General features: G+C 43.0%; 1 non-coding gene and 1 pseudogene across 1 annotated transcript; both read left to right on the top strand.

Moving 5' to 3' along the window:
- Positions 1 to 2,626: 2,626 nt before the first annotated feature.
- LOC118573039 lies at positions 2,627 to 3,081 on the top strand (annotated as a pseudogene).
- Positions 3,082 to 23,476: 20,395 nt separating this feature from the next.
- Trnaa-agc lies at positions 23,477 to 23,549 on the top strand. Its single transcript has one exon. It is a non-coding gene; the product is annotated as a tRNA-Ala (tRNA).
- The last annotated feature ends 1,492 nt before the right edge of the window (positions 23,550 to 25,041 follow it).

Below are 25,041 nucleotides of genomic sequence, written 5' to 3'. Positions count from 1 at the left end.
ACTGAGATCTGTCTCTCATTCCCGAGTCTGATATCTTCCTTCCTCCCACTGGAAGCTGTTATTCTGCTCTTGAACTGGAGCTTTGCAACTGGGTGAGTAAGGAGCAACACTCTGACTCAGAAAAAGCTATGTGATCTTCTAGTCACTATACCTTGATTAACTTCAACTACTAATCTGTAAAATGGGTTCAGCAATATGTTAATATTAGTTATATTAAATACCATCTAGCTCTTTCGGTGGTAGAGATTAAATGAGATTAATTTATTGGCATAGTTTGTGCAGATAATAAAATGCTTCCTAACTAATTTTTGGTCCTTTCTTAAAACATGTTTTAGAGTTTCACTACTTTTCCCATTCTTGCTACATGACTGGCTGAATTTTAGGCTCCTGCTTCCATCAACCACAAAGTCTTGTCTGTTCCTATGCTTTAACTCTCTCTTTCCCACATCATAGACTGGCTGTAGCCAAGACCAGACCCAGACTCCTTGTCTCTGCTGTGGCCATATTTTTAGCACTACATCCTACCTCAGTCCCTTCAAACCAAGTGCCCATCACTACAGTTCAGTGAAATCAAGTGTCTGCTTTCTCAGGCTTCTCCCCCCAGTAGCCTGATAGCCATAAGCAGGAGACTTGACTCTTCTGATTTACCCCCCGCCTGTTAGGAAAATTGGGGAAACAGCCATGTTTCCCAGAAAGCCAGTTCTCCCGGGGCCACTCAGTACTCCCCTGATTGTTAACTAAGTTGTGATTTATCCCCCTATAATTATTTGGCTGAATCCTTAGTTGCCTCAACACTGGAAATGCTTTCTTCCCTCCTCAGCAAATAGTGTCTTTAAATATATTGACTACCTTCAATGTTCCAGGCCCTGAAGCAAACAGTAGATGTAGCAAGTACACATGGCATGATTCTGCATCCTACTAAGGATAGTGAGAAGACCAAATGAATGCACACACACACACACACACACACACACACACACACACACACACACACTGATGCCATGGCTAGTTACTGTCTTCTACATTAATTGGTGAGCAGTGATACCAGAAGCAGCCTAAAACAGATAGATAGATAAGATAGATAGATAGATAGATAGATAGATAGATAGATAGATAGATGATAGATAGATAGATAGATAGATAGATAGATAGATACTTCTTCTGGTGGTTTGAATAAAAATGGCCCTGTAGACCTGTAGGGAGTGGCACTATCAGGAGGTTTGGCCTTATTGGAATAGGTATGGCTTTGTAGAGGAGGTGTGTCACTAGGGGGTGGGCTGTGAGGTTTCAGATGCTCAAGCCTGACCCAGTGTGTCACTGTCACTTCCTGCTGCCCAAGGATCCAGGTATAGACTTCTCAGTTACCTCTCCTGTACCATGTCTGCCTGCATGCCACCATGCCTCCTACCATGACAATAATGGAGTAAACCTCTGAACTATAAGCCAGCCCCAATTAAATGTTTTCCATTACAAAAGTTGCCATGGTCATGGTGTCTCTTCACAGCAATAGAAACCCAAACTAAGATACTTGTGAAGAGTGAATAATGAAGATACCACTTAGGCTGGGTTCTAGAAAGCCCTCTGTCTATTGATTTTGCATAGAAATGTATCAGACATAATTTAGATCTCAGTTTTCACATCCAATGTGTGGATTGGGCACTAAAGCCTTACCTAAACTCCAGTAGACAGCTCTGCACTGGGCTGATGATGGGCAGATTCAATCACTTGCCTGTGATTGGCAGCCTTTCCTCATCATTAGAGCTGTAGACTCACGGTGGACCCATACAGAAGCAAGTAGCTTAAGGGAGCTCGCTCATGTTTCTGAATAATACCTCTTTGTATGCATACTTAACACTTTATTTGCCCATATTCCCAAGATGCACATTCTGTTTCTAGTTTATGGCTTATGAATAACATTGCTATAAGCATGCTTGTACATGCTTTTGGGTGAACCATAGGTGCTGTGTTTCTATTGAGTTTATACCTTACAAGTGGAATTGTTGGGTCATAACACACACACACACACACACACATGCACGCACGTGTGTGTGTGTGTGTGTGTGTGTGTGTGTGTGTGTGTGTGTGTAACTTCTGAATGGTCTCTTCCTCTGTGTGTGTTTTTAAGAGGGTGCTTCTGCTATTCTAGTGAAATGGCAGTTCTGCAGGGAGGCATGACCCTGAGGTACCTAAGACATTGACTGTGCAGAGCTTGGAGCTCAGCCCCTTCCTTGTGTTTGCTCTTTGCACTCAGGAGATGTTTTTATTACCTGCTGGGCAGATGCATCATTAAACAAGAATTTATGCATCTCCCAAAAGCCTGATGGGGGTTCCTCGGAGCAGAGAGTATGGTTCCTCACATGCATACACACTGTTTTAGGAGCCCCCTGATGGCAAGTGAGTGAGGATACAGCCAGAGAGGCAATCAGAGGGGTGGAGTAAGGTCAGAAAACCAGATGGAGAATCCAAAAGCAGGCCTCCAAGGACAGCCTGGGAAGACATGAGGAGGAAGCGAACTAGTCTTTCTGGTCCTAATTGGTAGCTGTGAGGAACTCACTGGCTCCCAGCACTTGGTGTTAACCACTGCTCAGCCAATGCTGCACCCAGCATATGCCCCAGAGCAGCAAAGATGATTGGCAGGAACGGCACCAAAGCAGCAGGTATGTGCAGCACCCTCTTCAGCCAATACTACATCTACTTCCACTGCAAGAAGCGGAGTGACCTCAGCTTCAAGAACAAAGATAATCAGACGCTTGCCAGGGAAAGAGGTGATCTGTCCAAGTCACCTGAACTTAGGGATGCTGAAGCTGTTTAGAATTCTTCCCTGAAGAAAGATGGCTCAATGAAGAGTTATTGGTAAAAGAGGACCATGAGAAGGGTGTAGACCACCTGACCAATGCAGTCACTGTGTGTGGACAGCCTCGGCAGCTGCTTCTACTGTTGTGGCAGACTCTCCCAGCATCCCAGATGCAGATGCTCCTGACCAAGCTCCCAGCCTTCAGTCCGAGAACTGTGAGTGCTCAGAGCTTGATCTACAGTGGCGTGGAAGGAACCAAATGTCAACACAATAAAGTCTCAGTTTAAATTATTCTTTAAATTCTTATCTTGGCCGCTGAGTGGCTCTGGGGCTAAGAAGGGCAGATGTGATTGTTATGGACTGTCCTGCAAGTGAAATTTACCAAAATCAGTGTTTACTTGATCTAAATCCACAATCTGTTTGCTTTAATTTTTTCCCAGTGAAAAGTGTATTCTAATAGAGGTCTTCATTTTACAAATACACCATGAGCTGCCAAAAGAAAAATAAAACCGAGCAGTGAGCTATTAAGAAAGAATTATTGCAGGTGGTGAGAAGGAGGCTGGGGCGAATCTGGAGTCCACAAGAGCTGACCTCCAACGGCCCCTTTGTCCCTATTCTATGCTGTGTTAGTGAGGAAGTAACAGACAGTGTAGAGAGGGGAAAGGCTGATGGCATTCCTCTTTCTTGGATCACTTCTTCTCTAAGGTGACTGCTAAAAACACCAAACCCCATGGCTACGTTGCCAAAACCCTTCTCCACACTGCAGAACTTAGAAACATCCATGTCTCCTGGTACAGTCCATCAGGAGGAAACATAGCCATAAACATGATCCATAAGATACTGACATCCATTAATGCAGAGAAGACTTCCTATGATTATTATAAGGTTATTGTTCAAAACAGAAAACCAATGATTTGCTTAGATTTAAGGGATAATTTCTAGTATTTGATAGTGTAGAAAAATACCTAGAATTGACAACAGTTTACTGTACACTTCAAAATAACTAATGTCAAAGATTTGGTTGTTTAGAAATGAAAGCTTATGGCAAAACCATTACATATTATCGCAAACATGTATTGAGTGTCATACACTCTACCCATGAACATATGCAATTATTATGTGTCAGTTTTAAAAAGAAAAATACATAAATCTGTGCATGTAGGTATATCTATGATCAGTTTCTTAAATAAGGAAAAGCTTAAGTGTCCAACAATAGCCAATAAGTTGGATAACTCTCATAAAAACCATTATGACTTATTAAATTAAGTATCTGTGCAAATGTATTTAAATTAAAATAGCAAAGTACAAAATTTGTAAAGACATTAAAATGAAAATGAAATAAACAAATACATAGAGATGGTTGAGAGCTATACAGATAATAGCTGGCATTCATGCCTAGAGCATGCTGATACTGCTCTGAATGTTTAATATAAATTAGCAGTCCACACAACGACCTTCTGAGGTAAGTAGCAGTAACTCTATGGAGGAGGGAATTAAGCCACAAAAGGCTAAAGGGTTCAAAGCATAGCTCAAGTGTTTTCATCTGTAACTTCTTAAGCTCAAAGCCTGGTCATGAAAATACTAGGCATTTTAGGAATGAGTCTTAAAGCTACCTACCATTCGGCATTCTTCTATCTTTACTAAATGATGCTTCCTTCACAAGAGTCATTTTCTCAGCTGTCTCAAGAATCCAGTGCCACTGAAAGGTTATCTTTTTTCTGGAGAATCAAAAATGAAGGTCAAATTATATTTGATTATATAATTTTAAAAAAATTCTCAACTACAAACACAGGAAAGTAAGCCCTACAAGCCCCATAAGTCAACAAAACCTCTAGTGGAGAGAAAAGAAGTATGAAAAAAAAGTGGGTAATCTGTTGGAAATTTTCAGAGCATTGAAAATCAAGTAGCATAAATAAATTATCTAAGGAAGAGAGTGTCCATTAAAGAAAAAGGACAGCAAATGTTTGTGTCAGTAAGCTTTGTGTTACTGTAACAAATAACTGAAACACAGCAACTTATAAATGAAAGGTTTATTTGGGCTTAGAGTTGTATAGGTTTCCAACTATGATTGATCAGTTCTGCTGATCTAGCCTTGAGCAGCACAGTACAGCCTGGTGGGAGAGCATCGTAGAGTCTGTTCTCCTCAGAGCAAAGTGGAGAGAAAGACAGGACAGTTCACAGTCCCCTACACCACCCCCTAACCTGTGACATCACCCCTCCTGCTAGACCTTACCTCTAAAAAGTCTATACCTTCCAATAGCCCTAAGCTGAGGGACAAAACCTGACACAAGAGATTTGGTGTGATTTTTCCAAATCCAAACCACATTGCCTTCTGATCTTTAAAAACCAGTATACTAAACAATGAGGATGTAGGCTTCGTAACAGTGGGAGGGGGTCAGAAGATATGCAAGATGCCTGAGAAGAAACTCAGTGGGTACTGAGGTTCTTATGTGTGAAGGAGACTGGATTTGGATCTCCAGCATCTCAGCCCACCTCAGCACTTGGGAAGTGGGGACAGGGTCCCCAGAACGTGCTGGCTAGCTGGACTAGACAAAATCCCAGAGTTACAGGTGCACTGATAGACCCTGCCTCAATATGTAAGGTGGAGAGCAATGGAGAGAGATGCCTGATGTGAATTTCTGACCTCCACATGCATGTACATACCATCACTTACACACACACACACACACACACACACACACACACACATGCCCACAGACTTTTCTAGAATCCAAACATAACATATTAAACCGTGATCATAGGCCTTACTGAGAGCTAAACTCATTGTGTGTGTGTGTGTGTGTGTGTGCGCGCGCGCACACGCGCGTGCATGCGTGTAAAACAAATACACATATAAATAATGAACATGCATGCAATCACAGTGAGTGTACACATGTATGTGGATGCTATAGCTGCTGGATTTATCAAATGGATAAAGCACCTCTCCACAGATTCCCCAGACCACTGAACTCCAAAACCATCCCCAGGTAATAACATGAGGTGCCTGGGGACTCATCACCAGCCTGTATCACTTTCACCTTAGAACAGGATAGCTTCTGGGATATGGCACTGGTCCAAAAGGAAATATGTAGCAGTAAGGAAGCTTACACTGAAGACTGAGGAAGGAAGCAAGGAAGATTTCCCTGTCCTTGAAATTCCACCTGCTTCTCTTCTAATACAAATCTATATCTTTCTGGACACCCATCTCATGGCCAACTCACATGCAGTGTCTGGAACATAGTGGGACTTCACCATTAAATAAACTCCTGTCAGGTGACAACCAGAAAGAGAAGCCATGATCTTGTCCACAAGGAGTTCGTGGGCATCAAGAAATGATGACTAAGCATATGTGGTGACATGTTCTGTCATTACAGCACTCCATCCATGAAGAGGGGAAGACTGTAAGTTCAGTTAGATACCAGTCTGGCTCTACGAGGTAGGGAGACCATGAATTTATCACCTCAACAAAAGAAAATAAAGAAGTAGAGGTGTAGCTCAGTGGTAGTGAATATTTGAGTAGCCCTTGTATGGCCTTAGGTTCAATCCCCAGCACTGGAAAGAAGAGAAGTGGGGGAATGAAAGGGAGGGAGGGAGGGAGGGAGGGAGGGAGGGAGGGAGAGGGAGGGAGGGAGGGAAGGGAAGTGAGAAGGGAGAGGAGGGAGGGAATGAAGAAAGAAAGGAAGGAAGGAAAAGAATGTAACAGACAGAAAATAGAATAAGAAAGAGGAAAAAGAAGGGAAGGGAAGGGAAGGGAAGGGAAGGGAAGGGAAGGGAAGGGAAGGGAAGGGAAGGGAAGGGAAGGGGAGAGTGGCTAAAGTTAAGTCTGTCTACCAAACTACACTAACACTGTACACGCCTGTACCAAAGAAGAGACATTTTGTACAATAAAGGTCTAGAAGCCAGAAGGGTTAGTGGAGAAGCAGGGCAGGGTGAGGTTTGGAAATGTCTTGCTTGTAGAAGCGTAGATTCTATCCGTACTGATTTGAACAAGTTCTGGGTATGTGGGTCTCTTACCTCCTCTGCAACTCTCAGTCAGCATTAGCGAGCAAAGCCTAGAGATGACTTAGAATCCAGGAATGTTTAAGCACTTAAAGAGATTATTTACCCAAGTTGTCAGTTTGGCAATAAGACTCCTGAGATCAGGGGCATCAAGCATTTCTTCCAGCATAATGGTCTACTCCTGAGAGAGAGCCACATCTAGACACACTTTCTTGGAGACTCAGTGGACACCTACTGCATCTCAATGATGGGAGCTAGAAGGCTATATGTACGAGGGCCAAGCTGTAGACTCACACACAGATGTGGAATCCATACCACAAGTGGACTGTGTGGTGAGAGAAGAAAGGAGCTGGATTGCTTACGTGTAGAGACAAAGCCCAGGGCAGGCAGCATGTATAAAATGCTGCAGGCAGACTGGAACATATAAATCAAAACAACTGGCCATAATAACTCAACTATCAACTGCTAGCCCAACAGAAAGACATTTCCTTGGGAGGAAAGGGCAACAGAAAGAAATCTTTGTTATGCATGGTGCTCAAATCTATTGAAAACGTCAAAATAATCTCATTAAAGTGTAACACGCTCAAGACAGACACAAAGAGTCCATGCAGTCTTGAAAAAAAAAATCTGTTAAGGAATTTCACTTAATCCTCTCCTTTAGCTGACTTTTTTCTTTCTTTAAAATTTGCCTGTAAACTAATACTTACATCATTTTATTTAGGGCAAGGGCCTGTGCCTGCAAACAGTTATTAAAATAAATGTTCTTTCCATGACCCAAAAGGAGCAGTTGGTATTAAATCAAACTTTTCTAGTTTATCTGGTGACAGCCCTTTCAGAAAACCTCAAGAGGTGACCTGTCGCCTCATTCTTTAATAAGCAATAGTTTTCTTTTTTGACTCAGAGGTGATAAACAAGGTCACTTTGAACACGAAAGAAGCATTTGCATAAACCAACAGCATCCAGAATATGCAATTAAAAAAGTGAATAGTTAATGAGCCTGCAAAATCATATGCATCCCTTTCTAGAGTAAATCTTACCGGATGATGAGTGATGGAGTTTTCTACGCTTGAATCTCTTTTTTAATTGAGTAAATAAGCTAAGGTAAGAATTAAAGCATAAATTAAAGCATGAGCGTGCACACAATCTGTAGAGGGGTGGGGGATGGGGATGATCCAGGAAAACAAAAGGAAGATTTATTTGGATGGATTTTAAAGTGCCTGTGTCTCCTTTGCATTTGATGGTGCACATATGTGTACACACAAGCATATAAAACAAACTAGCAATGACCTTGTGGGTCACCTCTCTTTGGCCTGGATCACTGCACTCCATATTTCCATTCCTCATCCTATAAGCAAGAAGAAAACAACATAGTGAAGTTAATGAACTTCCCATACCCCAGTGTGGTAGATGGCATCATTGGCTCCAATTCTTCACCCATCCTTGTACTCTTAATTGATATGTAGCCATGGCACTCATTTTGGCCAGTAGAGTAGGGGAAGTGTGACAGTATGTCATTTCCAAGACTGGTCTTTTAGATAAAGGAGAAAAAATCCTGGCCATCTTAGAATAATCAACTCAGCAGTACTAGCTAGCTAAGCGGGGTTGCCCCATTGCAGCCCACAGGCTTTGGAGCTGAAATAATGATATAAAAACAACTACATTGTGGTCATTAATTTGATAGTTAACTTGATGGATTTAGAATTATCTAGGAGGGTGTGTGTGTGTGTGTGTGTGTGTGTGTGTGTGTGTGTGTGTGTCTGGGAGAGCATTTCAGATCTGCCCTGCCAGTGAGTGTCATCATTTGTGAACTGAGGGCTTGGATGAAATAAAGGGGAGAAGGGTTTGAATAACAATGTCTCTCATAGGCTTAAGCAATTGAACAATTACTCCCCAGTGGGTGGAATTACTAGGGGAGGTTTATGAGAAGTGTGGCCATGCTGGAGGAAATATTTCAATGGAGCAGATAGACTTTGAGTGTATCTAACCTTACTTCATATCCAATTCTGTTTGTAGTTAGAGATGTGAGTTATCATATTAGCTTCCTGTTCCCAAAGCCATACCTGCTCCTTGCTGCCGTGGCTCTCTGCCATGGGACTTTTATCCCTCTGGAACTAGAAGCCCAAATAAACTCTTCCTTCTATAAGATGCTTCTGGTCTTTTATCACATAAAAGTAGCTGACATAGGGGTTAATAGAAGAAAGTGGTCTGAGGATCTGCATTTCCCTTTCCCTGTTTCCTAGCCTACCATGATGTGAACTGCTCTGTTCTTCCACACTTGCCCTGCCATGGTTACTGACTGACACCTTGGAAACCATGAGCAAAACTCTCTCAAGTTGTCCATACCACAAATTTTGATCCCAGGGATGAAAAACTAATCAATGTGTATGTGATAATATATAACTGAAAAGGAATAATAATTATGTAGCAATTACATGGCAACTTTTGGATTGGGCCCCTGTTTCAGGATGGCTTACTGCACAAAAATAGCTGGTAGCTGTGTTAGATGTGCTCAGAGACTTAACCAATAAGATCTCACCATAAATGATGAGGAAGATGCTTCTCTGTCCATTATACAATTTTTCTACCTGTACACCACAGGAAACACTAGCTGTGTCTTCCAGCTTAAGGAAGAATGAGGGTTAAATGTCCACTCCAAAACTCACACAGCTCAATAGAAAGGGTCACATTCAGACACACAGAGCGGGAAGAGAGGGAAAGAAGAAGGGCAGAAATAGGGGTGAAAGGAAGATAAAGAGGAAGGGAGAAAACAAAGCCTCTTCTCTAGGGAATCTTATTTTATTGTATTAGTGAAGAAACAAAACATTCCCATTTCAAACAAGCTCCTCACCCCAGCTTGAAATAGGTCTGAGTTTTGAAATTCCCAGAGCTGCTGACATAGGTCCCAGGAACTCAAAAGTACAAAGTCAGGATGTTTGAAGGACTCTCTGGTAGCAATTGATTAACCACAAAATGCCCCAATGCCAGAGTTGGTCTACAAAGTTTGACAAACAACCAGTCAAACTACAAAGTAAGATAGCACAGAGATTCTGGAAAGCCCCTAAAACTTGAGCCAATCAGAATTGTACCCATACTAGCACCCCAACTAATGTAACCTTGTGGTTTTTGCCTTTAAAACCTGAGTTTGCAGAGGTGTGGGCACCTCCTCTAGCCTCCGCTGTTTCGAGGTGCTCGGCCAAAGTCCCTGCCATGCGCTTGAACTGCTCCAATAAACCTTGCTTTTGCATTTTAGTGAGTTCATGTCTCTGGTGGTCTCTGCAGGGTCTTGCGCCCAGGGCACAACATTAGTTCCTTTTATTATTGTGATGCAATCCCTGGACAAAATCGTTTTAAAGAAGGAAAGGTTTATTTTGGCCAATAGTATATAGGAGTCAGTCCACCAAGGGTGGCGGTAGAAGGCATGACAGCAGGCATGAGAGGCATTGTGCCATTGTGTAAGTGAGTCATAACTTACCTGTTCCCACCTGACCCTCCACTTAAGGTCAAACTTCCCACAGGAAAACTATTGGCTGAGTCTATGCTGGCATGAAAAAGCACAGTCCTGCTAGGCCTCTCTTGACTGTGTACAAAACTGAACAGAGAGAACTCTATCAAGGAGATCTGTGGCACTCTATCTGAAAAACTCCATCACAGAAAGAGGCATGGCCAAATGTACCCTTATCCACCATTGGCACCAATGTATCAATGTGGAAATGAGGTGGGATGCTGGAGGTGGTGTTGCCAGGAGACACCTAGCCCACTATGAAACACATGCATTCAGACATACATAGAACACAGATCCTAAGCCAGAAACTGTCCTAAGCCAGTCTACCTGTCTACCACTGGTAGACTTGGAGTCTTTAACTTTGTCTTCCTTGGCTCTCAGGTGCTTTTAATTCTCTTCTTTCCATGCAAAGGGTAACCACTGATATTCTACCCATCCTGGCACTTATTTCTTTTTAAATGTACTTCACCTTAAGCCAGGCACTCATCCACATGCAAACAGAGCCAGGAATCAGATCTATTTGACATGGCCATCTTTCCCCTGTGTCCCAATAGTCATTCTCTATGCAATAATTCAGCCTTTGTAAGAGCCTAATTACAGCCAGAACTCCAAGACTCCCAGACAGAAGAGCATAAGTCACAATCCCAAAATGTCTTCGCAGTCTGGACTTACTACTGCAGCACCCATTAGAGCTGAAATGAGAGACAATGTGTGGCAAACAACACCCCAGGTGTCCCCCTGTGCCTGGTAGAGGGTGGTCATCTCATTTACCTGACAATGTCACTGTGTCCTTTTACTTAACTGTCTCTTCTTTCACAAGGTAAATCCTCTTAGTGTCTTAAGAGAGCAAATAGCCTATCAATCCCTAGCAACTTAATGAGAATGTAATCTTGTCCAACAGAAAAAGGTGGATGGTCAAAGAATGGTTATGTGGCTGGTTTATAAATCAAGATCTACTTGGAACACTATAAAAACCTAGTTAGAGGGAACTCCCACATATGGATTCAGCTTCTAGACAGTTCCATGTGTTCCCATACATTGAGAAGTGCATGAGACACAACCAGAATGTAAGGAAATAGCAAAGTCTGGGAATTAAACATGGAGTGGATAGTTCCAAGAGGGAAGCCGATCACAGTGCATCCTTGAGTTTTAGGTTTCAGGTTTTTACTGGAGTGATAAGTATTGGGAATGGACACAGGGGTCCAGCCATCTGGATAGGGCCTAGAGTCCCAAGAGTCCCAAGAGTCCCAAGGACACCACTAGCCACAAGCTGCTGCCACCATGTAACCTGCTAGTTTCTATGTGGCCATGATGCGAAAATAGTCTTGCTGTAGTTCACACAGAGTAAGTAATGGTGAAAGAACAAGAAATCTGGGGATGAGGAGATGTTCAGTTACTACAGTACCTGCTTCACAAGCATGAGGACATGAGTTTGGAGCCCTCATAGAAGACAGATCCTCTGGCACAGATCTGCAGTCTTGGCACTGGGTAGGAGTTCATTGGCCAGCCAGCACATAGCCCCAGTCTCATTGAAAGACCCAGTCTCAAAAAAATAAGGTAGAAAATGATGAGGAACACACAAGACATCTACTTCTGTCCTGCACACACACACACACACACACACACACACACGCACGCACGCACGCACGCACACACACACACACACACACACACACACGCACACATACATACATGCATGTACACATGCATACACATACACACACACACACACACACACACACACGTACACACATGTGCACAAGAACAAAAAAAATATCTCAGGCTCAGTGATAGGTCACTTGTCTATCATGCAAGAGGCTTTAGGTTCCATCCCCAGCACCACAAAAAAAAAAAAAAAATCTCCATTTCTCACCAGGCTACTTTCAACCTTTCCTAAAGCCAGAACTCTGGTTCCCCAGTCCAGCTTCCTGCACCAACACCCATGCCCTTATCTTCTCATCTGTAAAATCTACGCACGTTGGCCTGTAGTTGGCTGTTTTATTCTTTTACTCTTTTGCTGTCTGGGGGCGGGTGGGCACCACCCTGCTCCCAAATAAATACACATAGAGACTTACTATTTCTTATAAATGCCTAGCCTTAGCTTGGCTTGTTTCTTGCCAGCTTTTCTTAACAAATTATCCCATCTATCTTTTCTTCTGGTCTTTTACCTTTCTCTATTTTTATATATCTTTTCTTTTCTTCTTATTCTGTGTCTGGCTGTTTAGCTGAGTGCCTGGCCCCTGGAGTCCTCCTCTCCTCCTTTTCTTGCTCCTCTCTCATTCCTCTTTTTCTCTTCTATTTATCTCTCTGCCTGGTAGCCCTGCCAATCCCCCTCCTGCCTAGCTATTGGCAGTTCAGTTCTTTATGAGGCCAAGCAAGTATTTTAGACAGGCTCATTACAGCTTCACAAATGCAATATACAGGAATGCAACACATCTTTGCATCATCAAACAAGTGTTCCACAGCATAAACAAATGTAACACACCTTAAAATAATACTCTAAAACACTGGCCTTTCAAGTTCCTTCTGGCTCCAGATCCCCTGCTGCCTTTCTGACCTCCACCTCCAACATTCTGGCAAATTCTACCACTCCCATCCAGACTCAGCTTCAATGCTTCCTTCTCAGAGAGATCATCTTAGACAATCATGGTTCATCTCAAATTGCCTAACAGTTCATTAGCTCTTTAACTCATGTAGCAAGAATCTGGAACCCAACTGATGGGTTTACATCACAACACCATTGCTTCTTGTGTGACATTAGCTAAGGTATTTTATCTAATGATAATATATGAAATTAATAATCAAGTGCATATTTCAAGGTTGTAAGAATTGCCTCAATCTGAGGCTGGAGAGATGGCATGGTGGTTAAGAGTCCTTGCTGTTCTTGCAGAGAATTCAGTCCAGTTCTCAGCATCCATGTCAGGCAGCTCACAACCATCTGTAACTACATCTGCAGGAGCTCTGGTGTTCTCTTCAAGCTGCCATGGACACCCGTACTCATGTGCACATATCCCCATACAGATACACATGCATACACATAACTAAAAGATTTTCAATACAATTATAAAGCATTGACTGAGTTAATGATTTTTATGACACAGTGCCTACAATAAAGCGGTAGTTATAGTTTCTTTTTCTTTTTTGTTTTTACTTCTTAACACCATCTCACCATGTAGTTCAGGATGTCCTGGAACTCACTGTACAGTTCACACTGGCCTTTAAGTCCCTGCCACCTGAAAACACAATAATAATCTTGATGATGACTTCCGTACATGGGACAGTGTCAGGGGCTAGCCAAGTCCATGCTCCTGCCCATGTTGGCCTCTCTAGCACTGCAGTCAGTGCTAAGCATAACAGATAGCCTAGCAAATATTCACACGGCAAAGGTGCAAAATACTGGTACTTAATTTATGAACATGAGTACTATGTTTTGTTTTCAGTCCCATCAAATTTTCCCTGTGATTATTTTCAGAACGGAAATTTTCTGTCTCTTCAGCTTAACCTATGGTGAATGAGACCAAATATAAATGTCCATGTTCACAAGAGAAATCTTACCACTTGGAGAAGTTGCATGAATGCCTTTCTCAAAATTTCTTCCTCCCAGCTCCCCAAGCTGAGTGCCTCTTAAGGAATTACATTTCAGGGAGCCAGCTCTCATGACCGGCAAGAAAGGGAAAAGTCAAAGCTTTTATTTATCCATTGGATTTCCAGATGTTGAGCACGTCTTAGTTTTGCCTGAATGGTATTGACAATTTATGGTTGTCTTCAGAAAATCATTTGATAATGATCCAACTATCTAGAACCTCTTTATTTTACGCCCGTTAAAAGAAAAGAAAGTTATTACCCAGGAAAATTTCCAGACTGCCATAAAAGAAAGGCCATTGCTGCCAAGAAACACCTGCCATAAAACCTCTCCTAACAGCTTCTTACCTTTATGTATCTGTAAAGCGGCCTTTTTAAAAATGAGAAGAAACCATCAATCATTTCTCTTTAAGGCTAATTGCGAATGTTTAGGGCAGAAATTAAATATTATAAAATGTGAATAAGGTATGTGGCATTCTAGGATTACATGTATGCATCTCCAGGAGGGGAATACACAAAGCATCAAGATTGTGGGACCAGTGATGCCACTAACATTCTGTGGGAGCTTTAGTGAGTACTTTTTGGCCACCTTGCCCATTATCAATGACCTACCCCCCATCTACCCAATTAGCATGGCTAGTGGACATTCCATTGCCTTAAAGAATTGTTTATGAGTGAAAATAAGATAAAAGATGTGTAAGCACTTCAAAAGAACTAAATGCAGGTCTTGGCAGATAGCTTGGCAGGTAAAGGCAATTGCACCAAGACTAACTAACAACATGAGTTTGAGCCTCAGGATACATATGCTGTAAAGAGAGAATTAACTCCAAGATGTCCTCTGACCAACATATTTGTGCTGTGGCACAAACTTTTCCACATACACACACACACACACACACACACACACACATACACACACACCTCAAACAAATAACTAAAGATGTAATAGAAAAGTTAAACGTGGCGTGAAAGCCAGGTGTGATGGTACATGTCTGCAATCCCAGCATGTGGCTTACTGGGGAGGCTGGCAAGTGTGAGGTAATCATGGGGAATTTGGACCCATCTGGGTTATACAGTGAGACTTTGTCTCAGACAAACAAACAAATGAAAGACAAATAAATGGGACATGAAACTACAAAAATATAACCTGTTTTAATGGGAAAACAGCTTACATGGACAGTTCCATGTTTACACAGCATCCAAAGCTACTGTAAAGAAGAAACAAGTGAAATCCGGCTTTGGACTCTAGATCAGTGGTTGCTAAATCTGACTGTCTGAATCCCCAAATGCCCACTTGATAAAAATAAGCTGCTCACACTACCAAAAGCTTACCAAGTCAGAATCTCCATAGACCTGTTGACGAGGAATTTGTATGGTGGACCTGGGAATCTTTTTCAGCAATCTTCCCAGGAAATTCTAATAAAGGGGTCAGGGAAATGCTGGGCCAAATAACTTTGAGAGTCCTCTATCACAAGAGTAAAAAGAAAAACCCAGTTATTTATGTGATCATCTTCAATGGTGTCTGTCCCCCAAACTAATGATTACATAGTCAAATTCTACTCTGTCTCACTCAGACCCAGGCTTATCAGTCAGAACATAGAGATCAGAGACTGCTACAAACACCAGCATCCCCTCTCTCCACTACAGCAGGAATAAAAAGAAAGCAGCTAATGGAAGTAGATAGGGCACATCCCTCCACCTCTACCTGCATCCATGACTGCAACCTAAGGGCATCTTAGAGATGGGGCATACAATCACAGCAATTTCAAAGGTGGGTGTGGAGACTATTTTTATCCTGAATGATGAGCTATTGATTATTGAAGGGAGAGCCTTTTCTCTCTCCCTTATTCTCTGTTTCTTTCCCTTTTTTCCTTTAATAGTAATCTCTCATGGATTTTTCACAGGCCAGGCCCTGTACTAGACTCAGGTTACATGCTGGGCTAGTAACACTTACAGGCTGGTGAGACAGACACCAGTGATAATAGTCTCCCTGTCTCTGAGGAATGAATTTAGAAGGGTACTCAACTGCAGAGCCCTTACCAAGGGAGTCTGAGGGGGAAGAGATGACCAAAGAGACAAAGATAAGCAGGCACTATGGGGCAAAGTTAGTGAGCTGCCCCAATAAGTCAGGCAGAGGAAAGAGTCTGCGTTAGTGTGTAAGTGTACCAAGGCCCACACTGGCATCCCGGAGAAAGAGAAAAGAGTTGGTGACATGAAGGATTACCAAAGAGACAAATCAATGCCTTGTGAGTGGCCATTGAGTACTTCAGACTTTACCATGTGAGCAAGAGGAATGCATTCAAGGGTGGGATGCAGGGAAGAGAAGCAGCCAACAAGACGTGCCAGCTTGAGGATGGAAACAAATGTGGAAACAGGGTCACTGAGCCAACCATATAACATGGCTATGGCAACAGCTGTGAAGACTGGGGACATGGCTCCCTGGGTGGACAAAATTAACAAGGACGAATTAGCATTTTTACTGGGGGGGGGGGGGTAGTGGACAAAAATAATCACAATCTATTCCATCTGGTTGGAGCTCAGCTGAGATGACCGCACAACGTGAGGTTTGAGAACACGACGTCTAACCACCTTCCTAACACACGGTATCCTGACCCAGAGATCCTAACCCCTGCTTTAATGGGGATTGCAGACTGGCTCTGTTGAAGGGCAAAGAGGAGAAAACCCCCAGTCCCTGGTGCATCAGATCAACACAGGCAAAACTTAGGACAGCAAAATCAAACCAGCCGGAGCCAAATACAGAGTCAGGCTGAGACCCTGCCCTGCAATGGTCTTGGGAATTCAACTTTTGATGTTTAAAAGTGTGAGCATTAGGGGCTGAAGAGGTGGCTCAGTGGTTAAGAGCACCGACTGCTCTTCTGGAGGACCCAGGGTCAATTCCCAGCACCCACATGGCAACTAACAACTGTCTGCTACTCCAAGATCTGACACCCTCACATAAACATACATGCAGGCAAAACACCAATGTATATAAAATAAGAATAAATAAATTATTTTTAAAAAAAGTGTGAGCCTTATCCTTTCACAGCTGAGCTGTCTCTCCAACTCTGCAATGTACTTGTGAAGAAACGAAATAAGCCAGTTGTCCCTGGTTCTCTCAGCTAGCCTGGAACCTGATGAAAAAGTTCGGCTCCCACACTGTACTACGAAAATTAACGTGGCGAAATAAGAAGATCCAACGGCATTGTCTCAGAATATGAGGGTGGCAATCCTTCCCATACCCTACCACAGAGTCTAATAGCATCCTCTCTAAGACAAAAGCAAGTCTAGCTCCCTCCTCACCCACTCAGGCAGGCCTCTTACACCTACTTTCCCAGATGTGTTCCTGGGGCTGATGGAGAACAGCTGGATGCACAAGGCTCCCACTCCCACTTGAGGCAAGTCTTGGGCATCGCAGACAGCTTCACAAATGGAGGCAAGAGGCTTCTCGTGGTGTACATCACACTCACCCTCAGCCAAAAATGATGAGCCAAAAGAGTTAGAGACCCTGCATGACATATCTGAAACAGCCCACCATGTGCAGACTCATACTGTGGCTTCCCTAAGATTGATTGTATTTTTCCTGGAACAAAGCTGGAAATCACTCAAAGGGCAATAAATGCTGAAATATGTCTATGTTCTGCCAAAATTTCAGATGAAAAGCCAATAAGGCAATTTTTACCTTATGTACTTGAATGGAGTCTCCCCCTCCTCACCGCCCTCCCCCAAATAGAACCTTTCTAATGCAATGAACTAGAGTAACCAGAAAGCTCAAAAGACATGCTCATTTTAGTTTTAAAAAGTTAATTTACTCGGGTCTGCCAGGCCATTTGTTGGCATTTGCCATCCAAGAGACTCCATAACGCACATCTCCTAGTTAAATCTTGCAAAGGAGTACTGTTTGTAGGTATGTGGACAACATGGAGCCTCTGAAGATTGCCTTGTGTCATAGTAGGGAGGCCAATAATAGAAAGACTGCAATAACAGGGAATGTGTTAGCAACAGCTGCCTCTGGATTTTCCAGACATGACAAGGTTGACATAAAATCTCATCCTGGCATGACATGAAAGCTTTTGGGGTTTCCTTCAAGTCAAGTAGAGAGTGATAATGACCTGTGCCCTATATGTATAAAGAAATTTATGGGTTATGAAGAATGTTCATATATCATCATCTTTATCTTCCCAACATACCAGTTAGTTGGGTATTATTAATATCACCATAAAGATGAGGCAACTAAGGGCCCCACACTTTGAACAGGCTTATAGAAATTATTTAGAGGAGATGGTCATGTATGAGGATGACTAAACACATGGCTGTATTTACAAGTGACCAGGATGAGGTGGTGCTGGTGGTCATGGTGCAGTGGTGCTGATGCTGGTGGTCATGGAGCTGGTGGTGCTGATGGTCATGGTGCAGTGGTGCTGATGCTGGTGGTGCTGGTACTGCTGGTGCTGGTGGTCATGGTGCAGTGGTGCTGATGCTGGTGGTGGTTCTGGTGGTGGCACTGGTGGTGGTGCTGGTTTTTTGGTACTAAAGATTTAAAATCTGACCCTGTGAATGCTAGACAAGCACTCTTCCAATAATCTACACACCCAAACCTTAGGAGGTTGTACAAGATGCTATTTCTAAGAGTGAGGGACAGATTTTGAAAGGACACAAAGGATATATTGGTACTCCAGGATTAGCAATGTGACTGCTGCATTTTTAGGTCTAAGTGGATGCCAGAACATGGAGACAACAAAACATAAGAAAGGGAGTCCTTGAGTTCTGTGACCTTCATTCAAGGCAGTCAGTGACCTGGAGAGAAAGGTGCGCCAAGTACCTGGTTCCTTGTTTGTGTTAGCTGTGGCTGTATTCCTGCTGAGTTACTCCTGGCCTGGCTCCAGAGAGTAGCACCTAGCCCTAATCCATCCTTTGTTTAACCAATACCTTTTTTTTCCTCTTATCAACCTATGTGGATCTTGTCTGAGAGTCTCCCAAGGCTCAAAGGCCTATTCAAAATTTCCATTCAGGAAACCTGGAAAACTGTGGTACCTGATAAATAGAGGAATTTGCACTTGGCATTGTATCTTTGGCAGCTCCTTTCAGGTTGTTTTGAGCATATGCAAATCAACTGGCTAAAATGTAAATATTGAGAAAAATAAAAATGCCATTGGTAAAGGGAAAGTACTTCAGTCCTTATAAGCTGGACCCCCCTACAGCTGCGAAAGGCTAGATTCATTCTTAAGGTGCCTCTGAGTCTTCTTTCCATGGCTCCCCATGAATCCACACACCTGACAGTTAGCCAACTTTATGTTACTATATCAAATATCTGAGAAAACCAATTTATAAGGTCAAATAGTGTGTTTTGTTCAGTTTTGGCAGTTTGGTCCATTAGTTGGCTCTTTGGGCTTGGCCCTGTGGACAGGTAGCCCCTCATAGAGGAAGCTCACAGCTGGCCTCACCATGATCTGAGAGCAAAAGACAGAAGAGGGAGACACCAGGACCCTATAATCCCCTTTGATGACATGTTTTTGGTGATCTAGAGGTTTCCAATTACTACAGCCCTTTTCTTAAAGATTCCACTATCTCCCAACAGAGTGATCTTGAGGACTAAGTTTCAACACATGGACCTTTGGAGGACGCTCAAGACCTAATCTAGAATAAACTGACTCAAACAGTAAGGGAACAAGGAGCAACTGAGGTAAAGCACATATCTGAGCATCTTGGAGCAAAGAGTAGGAGAGAGAAAGGAGAAAGAACCAGAGAGGAAAATGGCATGCAAACATACTCACCCCAGATGTCTTGAATATCTGGGCCATTTCCCTAATGGCAGCTTTTGTGCACAGGAACACTGACCTACAGAGACAAATGCTGGCTGACCATCAGAGCTCTGAAGAACTGTACTCCAGCAGCAGACATTTTCCAAGGTCCTGACATCCCAGGACCACAAAAAGAACACTATTGCATTCCTATCACAAACACCAAAGGCCAAATTCACTGACTTCAATGCTATACAGAAACGGCTTGTGAAGATTTTTTTGGGGGGTATAGGGTATTTTGTTTTGTTGAGACAGGGACTTACATAGCCCAGGTTAGCCTCAAACTTTATATGTAGCTCAGGATGACTTTGAACTTCAGAACCTCCTGCTTGATCTCTCAAGTGCTAAGATTATTGCCAGGATCCACCACACCCAGTTTTATGTGGTGCTAAAGATTAAGGATCTATTACAATCAATCTCTCTCTTAGGCAGGAAGACGTCAAGTCCTAGGGAATTTAAGTAGCTTGACCAACATTGAACAGCTAACTAGATAACAGACTGGGCTATAGATGGAGATTTGTTTCTTGGAGCTTATTAATAAGATAGATAGTCCATGTTTATTTGAGAAGACACAGAATAGGAAATTATCAATACTTATTTGTGTTTGATGGTGATGTCTCCATTTAGCATTGTTGTTTGGGTTTTTCAAGACAGGGATTCTCTGTCTACCTCTAGCTGTTCTGGAACTCACTCTATAGACCAGACTAGCCTCAAACTCAGAGATTCACCTGCCTCTGCCTCTGGAATGCTGAGATTAAAGGTATGTGCCGTGTTGATAAAAAATCCCGGGCTGGAGAGATGGCTCAGTGGTTAAGAGCACTGACTGCTCTTCCAAAGGTCCTGAGTTCAATTCCCAGCAACCACATGGTGACTCACAACCATCTGTAATGAGATCTGGTACCCTCTTCTGGCCTGCAGGGACACATGCAGACAGAGCACTGTATACATAATAAATAAATCTTAAAAAAAAAAAAAAAAATCCCATAGCAGGGGTAGAACTGTGCCAATTCCCTCCATGTGTGAGTTGGGTCCCTACCAGCTACAATGATGGAATGTGTATTCTGATCATATGTGTTAGTTATTTGGTGCTCTTACCCTGCGAGAAAACATCCTGAAGCGCAACAAATCCACAAGAGTTTTTATTAAGATAGGAAAGAAAGAGGCAGACGTGAATAGGCCTGTGGGAAACACACGTGATCAAGAGGGAAAGGAGAGGCCAGTGCAAAATGGCGCCGGCTTATAAAGGGTGGGCCACGCATGTGTACAGGAACTCATGTGGCTACTACACACATGTGCATAGATCACATGGCTGTGCGCGCTTTACGCAAAAAACGCAAAGCCACGGGGTCCTAGTCACATGAGATGTTTTGACCCGGAAATGGCTAATTTGAACCGGAAATAACTAGGCAGAAGTGTCTAGGTCTGCCAGGCATGCCCATCCATGGGGGCATGTTGTGAATTCATATCAATATGCCCAAGAGTAGGACATGGAAATTGGTGAATATTCAGTTTCTGCTCAAGAAGGAAAGGTGGATCTTCCTAAACTCTTCAGTCCCTCAGCCCATGCCTAGGTAGCAGAGTGGCGTCCACTCATAGATCTAAATAAGCCTCTATACAAATCCTTTATTTTATTCAGAACAATTAGAGAATAAAATGAACCACAAATGCTTCCAGTTGCCATGGACAGGCTAGCTCAAAACAAGATGAAAACCTCACCAAGAGCCCTAGTCTCCAAAGTCAGTTTTTCCTCTTCATTCCAGGAGTACACAATAGTTAGCTAGTCAATATAGAGCTATTATTGACTCTATATCCTATGGAATGTAGTGTTGTTTTGAATATGAAATGACCCCCACCCTGGGCTCATGGGTTAAAGGGTTGGTCCTCAGCTGGTGGCACTGTTTTGGAAGGCGTGAGGACTTTAGGAAATGAGGCTACAACAGAGGAAGTAGTTCCCTATGAGTGAGATGCCCTGTGAAGAACATCTCGTCCTTTCTCCTCCCCCTCTCCTGGCCACTAGAAAGTGTCACCACATGCTCCCACTTCCTGCTATTTCTGCCTCTCCTCAGTCTCAAAGCAATGGCTCATAGGCCAGAACAAGCTTTTTCTCCTTCAAAGTCATTTATATCTGGTATTCTGTGACAGCAACGAAAAAAAATAGAATTGAAAAAAAAAGACTGACACAGGCCACCAGGCACTTCAAAGTGGATCTTTCAGGCTCCCTGTGGTCACCACTTCCGATCTGACTCCACTGCCAGGGTTTCCTTGTCTCCTTGCAAAGGCTACTGTACATTAAGATTCTGTTTCACAGTGGGACGAAAGGATAAGATGTATCTTAATTTACCTGGTGTTCTGCCTCCCTAGCTTATTTAGATTTGTCAGCCTGCTGAGAAGGAATTGGTCTTTCTTAATGATCAGTTCAAGACTTAACCTGTTGCTGACACTGGGATGTATTCTAGCCCTGGTTAGAATTCAGGGACAGCATTTAGTCAGGCAGCCTGGGGGCAGCAGGTCCTCTCTAGCCCTTTATCATTACTTAATTTTCTGCCTGGCAAAGTCAAGAAAATAGGACTTGGAATGAGATGACGTCTGAACCTAGGAAATGTCACTCCTTGAAGTCCAACTCCCAGTTTTAATGCTTTTTTGGCATGGGCGAGCTCCCATATTTTCAGCGTGACACCCAAGCTTTGCGGCTCCTACAGTTTCCAGAGCTTACTACTTCTCAGCTGCCTACCCTCCACAAATTATTAGCAATTAATTTGACTTGGTTCAGCATTATCTGACAATTGCACTGACCCCCCCATGAACCTTTCTGACTAATTTACATCCCCGCCATGAGGCTTAATGTCTACAATGCCCGTGCACATTATTTTAAGCTCATGCCAATCATAATTTTTAATATAGTCTGAATATCATGCTGTTACTTAGCAACAAAGGTCACTCAGATAAATAATAATATCCTGTGAGCCTATTGATAGCCCCAATTCTTTTTCATGGGGATGGAGGGTGAGAAGGGAGACCTTTCCAAGCTCCTGCTAGTGTTTGAACTATTGACAAGTAACTACTACCTTCAGCCCCTCTAATGTGGGCAAGTTTGCTCCCAGAGCCGGTTCATCCTGCTTCTCCTCACTACAGCTGCTCAGGAGTGAAGGAATGGGACTGTCTAAATGCACCTCTTCCCAGGCCTCCTCAGCACTCTCCCTTACACTGGTACAACTTCAGAAAACCTACTTAATAGCAGATGCAAAGGAATCCAGAAATGTCAAGCTTAAATCGGCAGGGATGTTTCATTTCAGAGTTCAGAGGTCAAGGATTGAGTCCAGGGATGTCCAACCTCTTGATATCGAAACACTCTGGAGTAACCATGCAATCAAGTTACTAAAAGACCCAAGCCAAACAATGACAAGGACATCAAAAAACAAAAACCCCGGAATAAAAGTCTCACATTTTAAGTCACCTCACAGTTTGTGTTGGGCCACATTCATAACTGTCCTTGGCTATGGGTGGCCTATAGGTTACTGGTTGGACAAATCTCTGTCCCTTAGAAAATGGCGGTAGTGTGTTGCATGGGTCTGTCTTTAGTGGACAGCCCCAGAAGTCATCGAGGCCTAAGATTTCCATAGTGTAGCTGGGCTCCCATGGAGTCTCCCGACCTCCTACACACTCACTGCCACGTCCTCTCATGGAGGACAAAAACACCCTTCCTCCCCATGTAACGGGGAACTGAGAGTCAACTGAGATACTCAATACTCAGGGGTGCTCAGAAACTGCAAAGTTCAGTATCAATAAGAGAATTCCTGGGGTGGGGATGTAGCTCAGTGGTAGAGCGCTTGCCTAGCAAGCACAGGGCCCTGGGTTCGATTCTCAGCTATCTTCACAAATCTGGCAAGTCTCCAGTGCAGGAACATTCCAGCACTCTTTCAGTTCTCTTCCCAGTGGCCAGAGGACTGCCCTGGAGTCTAGTCTCAGACAGAAGAACAGTACTCTTATTCTTCCTCCAGCAAGACCTTCCATCATTATGCAGCCAAAGATTCCTTCTAGAATTTGACACATTTGAGTCTTTGCAGTTACCTATAAAAAAGGAAGTGGTTCTCTGTCTCTATTTCTGTCTCTGTCTCTGTCTCTCTCTGCCTCTCTCTTTCTCTCTCTCTCTCACACACATACACACACACACACACAAAAAAAAAACAAAAAACTTTCTATTCTATGGAAATCAAGCCCAATGTTCTTCATTCAAATTAACTCATCATCAAGTACCAAATTCAGCACTTCATAGTTTCACTTTTAATATGATGATCTAGGCACCACTGCTATTCCCATCTTGTAGAGAGAAACTGAAGAACAGAAGCACTCTGTATTATTTACTTAGCATGCATCAGAAACACAGTATGTTAACAGAGATTCAAAACCCCATGCATTTAGCTGACCCTGGCTTCTAGATTCTTTGACTTCTAGAATATAATGGAATCATTCTCATACACCCTTTTGTGGGTATCTTAGCTGAGGTTTCTATTATTGTGACTAAACATCATGACCAAAAGGCAAATTGCAGAGGAAAGGGTTTATTTGGCTTACATTTTGGAATTGCATTTCATTACTGTATGAAGTCAGGACAAGAATTCAAACAGAGCAGGATCCCAGAGGTGGGAGCTGATGCAGAGGCCATGGAAGGGAGCTGCTTTCTGACTTGCTTCCCATGGCTTGCTCAGCCCGTTTCTTATAGAACCCAGGACCACCAGCCCAGGGATGGCACCACCCACCACAGGCTGGGCCCTCCCCCATTGATCACTAAATGAGAAAATGCCTTACAGCTGGATCTCAAAGAGGCATTTCCTCAGCTGAGGCTCCTTCCTCTCTGATGACTCTAGCTTGTGTCAAGCTGATAAACAAAACCACCCAGTACAATGGGCCATAGTGGAAAATCTTAAAGGATTTTCTAAAGAAATCTACAAGATAAAGTTCCAGGAGGGCTTGCCCTTTTGCTCTGATCATCTACAATGCATCTCAACAAGCGAAGCCTGGTGAATTTCTCATTCCTTGACCAGTTTTTCCTCATAAAGATCCAGCCTTAACATCATAATTCTGCCTACTGTCCATTTGCAATGCGCTAAGCCAGACATCCCAACAACAACAACAACAACAAAATGTGGATACAGAAGATACCCTGGTTAGGATCTGAACCTATGTTCATGAGCATGCCCACGGGTTAAAAACACTAACTGAACAGTATATTAGAATCACTGAATTCATCTCTCCTATAATTATCATTCCACTTCATGCCTATAGATTAAATGAAAATGAAGCTATCAATTAAGCTGATTTCTTTCCGGACCAGTGCTTCTCATGGCAAGATAGAAGGTCAATGATCT

Source organism: Onychomys torridus, chromosome 23 (genome assembly GCF_903995425.1).
Source record: "Onychomys torridus chromosome 23, mOncTor1.1, whole genome shotgun sequence".
NCBI classification, from domain to species: domain Eukaryota; kingdom Metazoa; phylum Chordata; class Mammalia; order Rodentia; family Cricetidae; genus Onychomys; species Onychomys torridus.
Note: the sequence above shows the minus strand (reverse complement) of the source record. Positions and strands in the feature narration are given on the sequence as shown.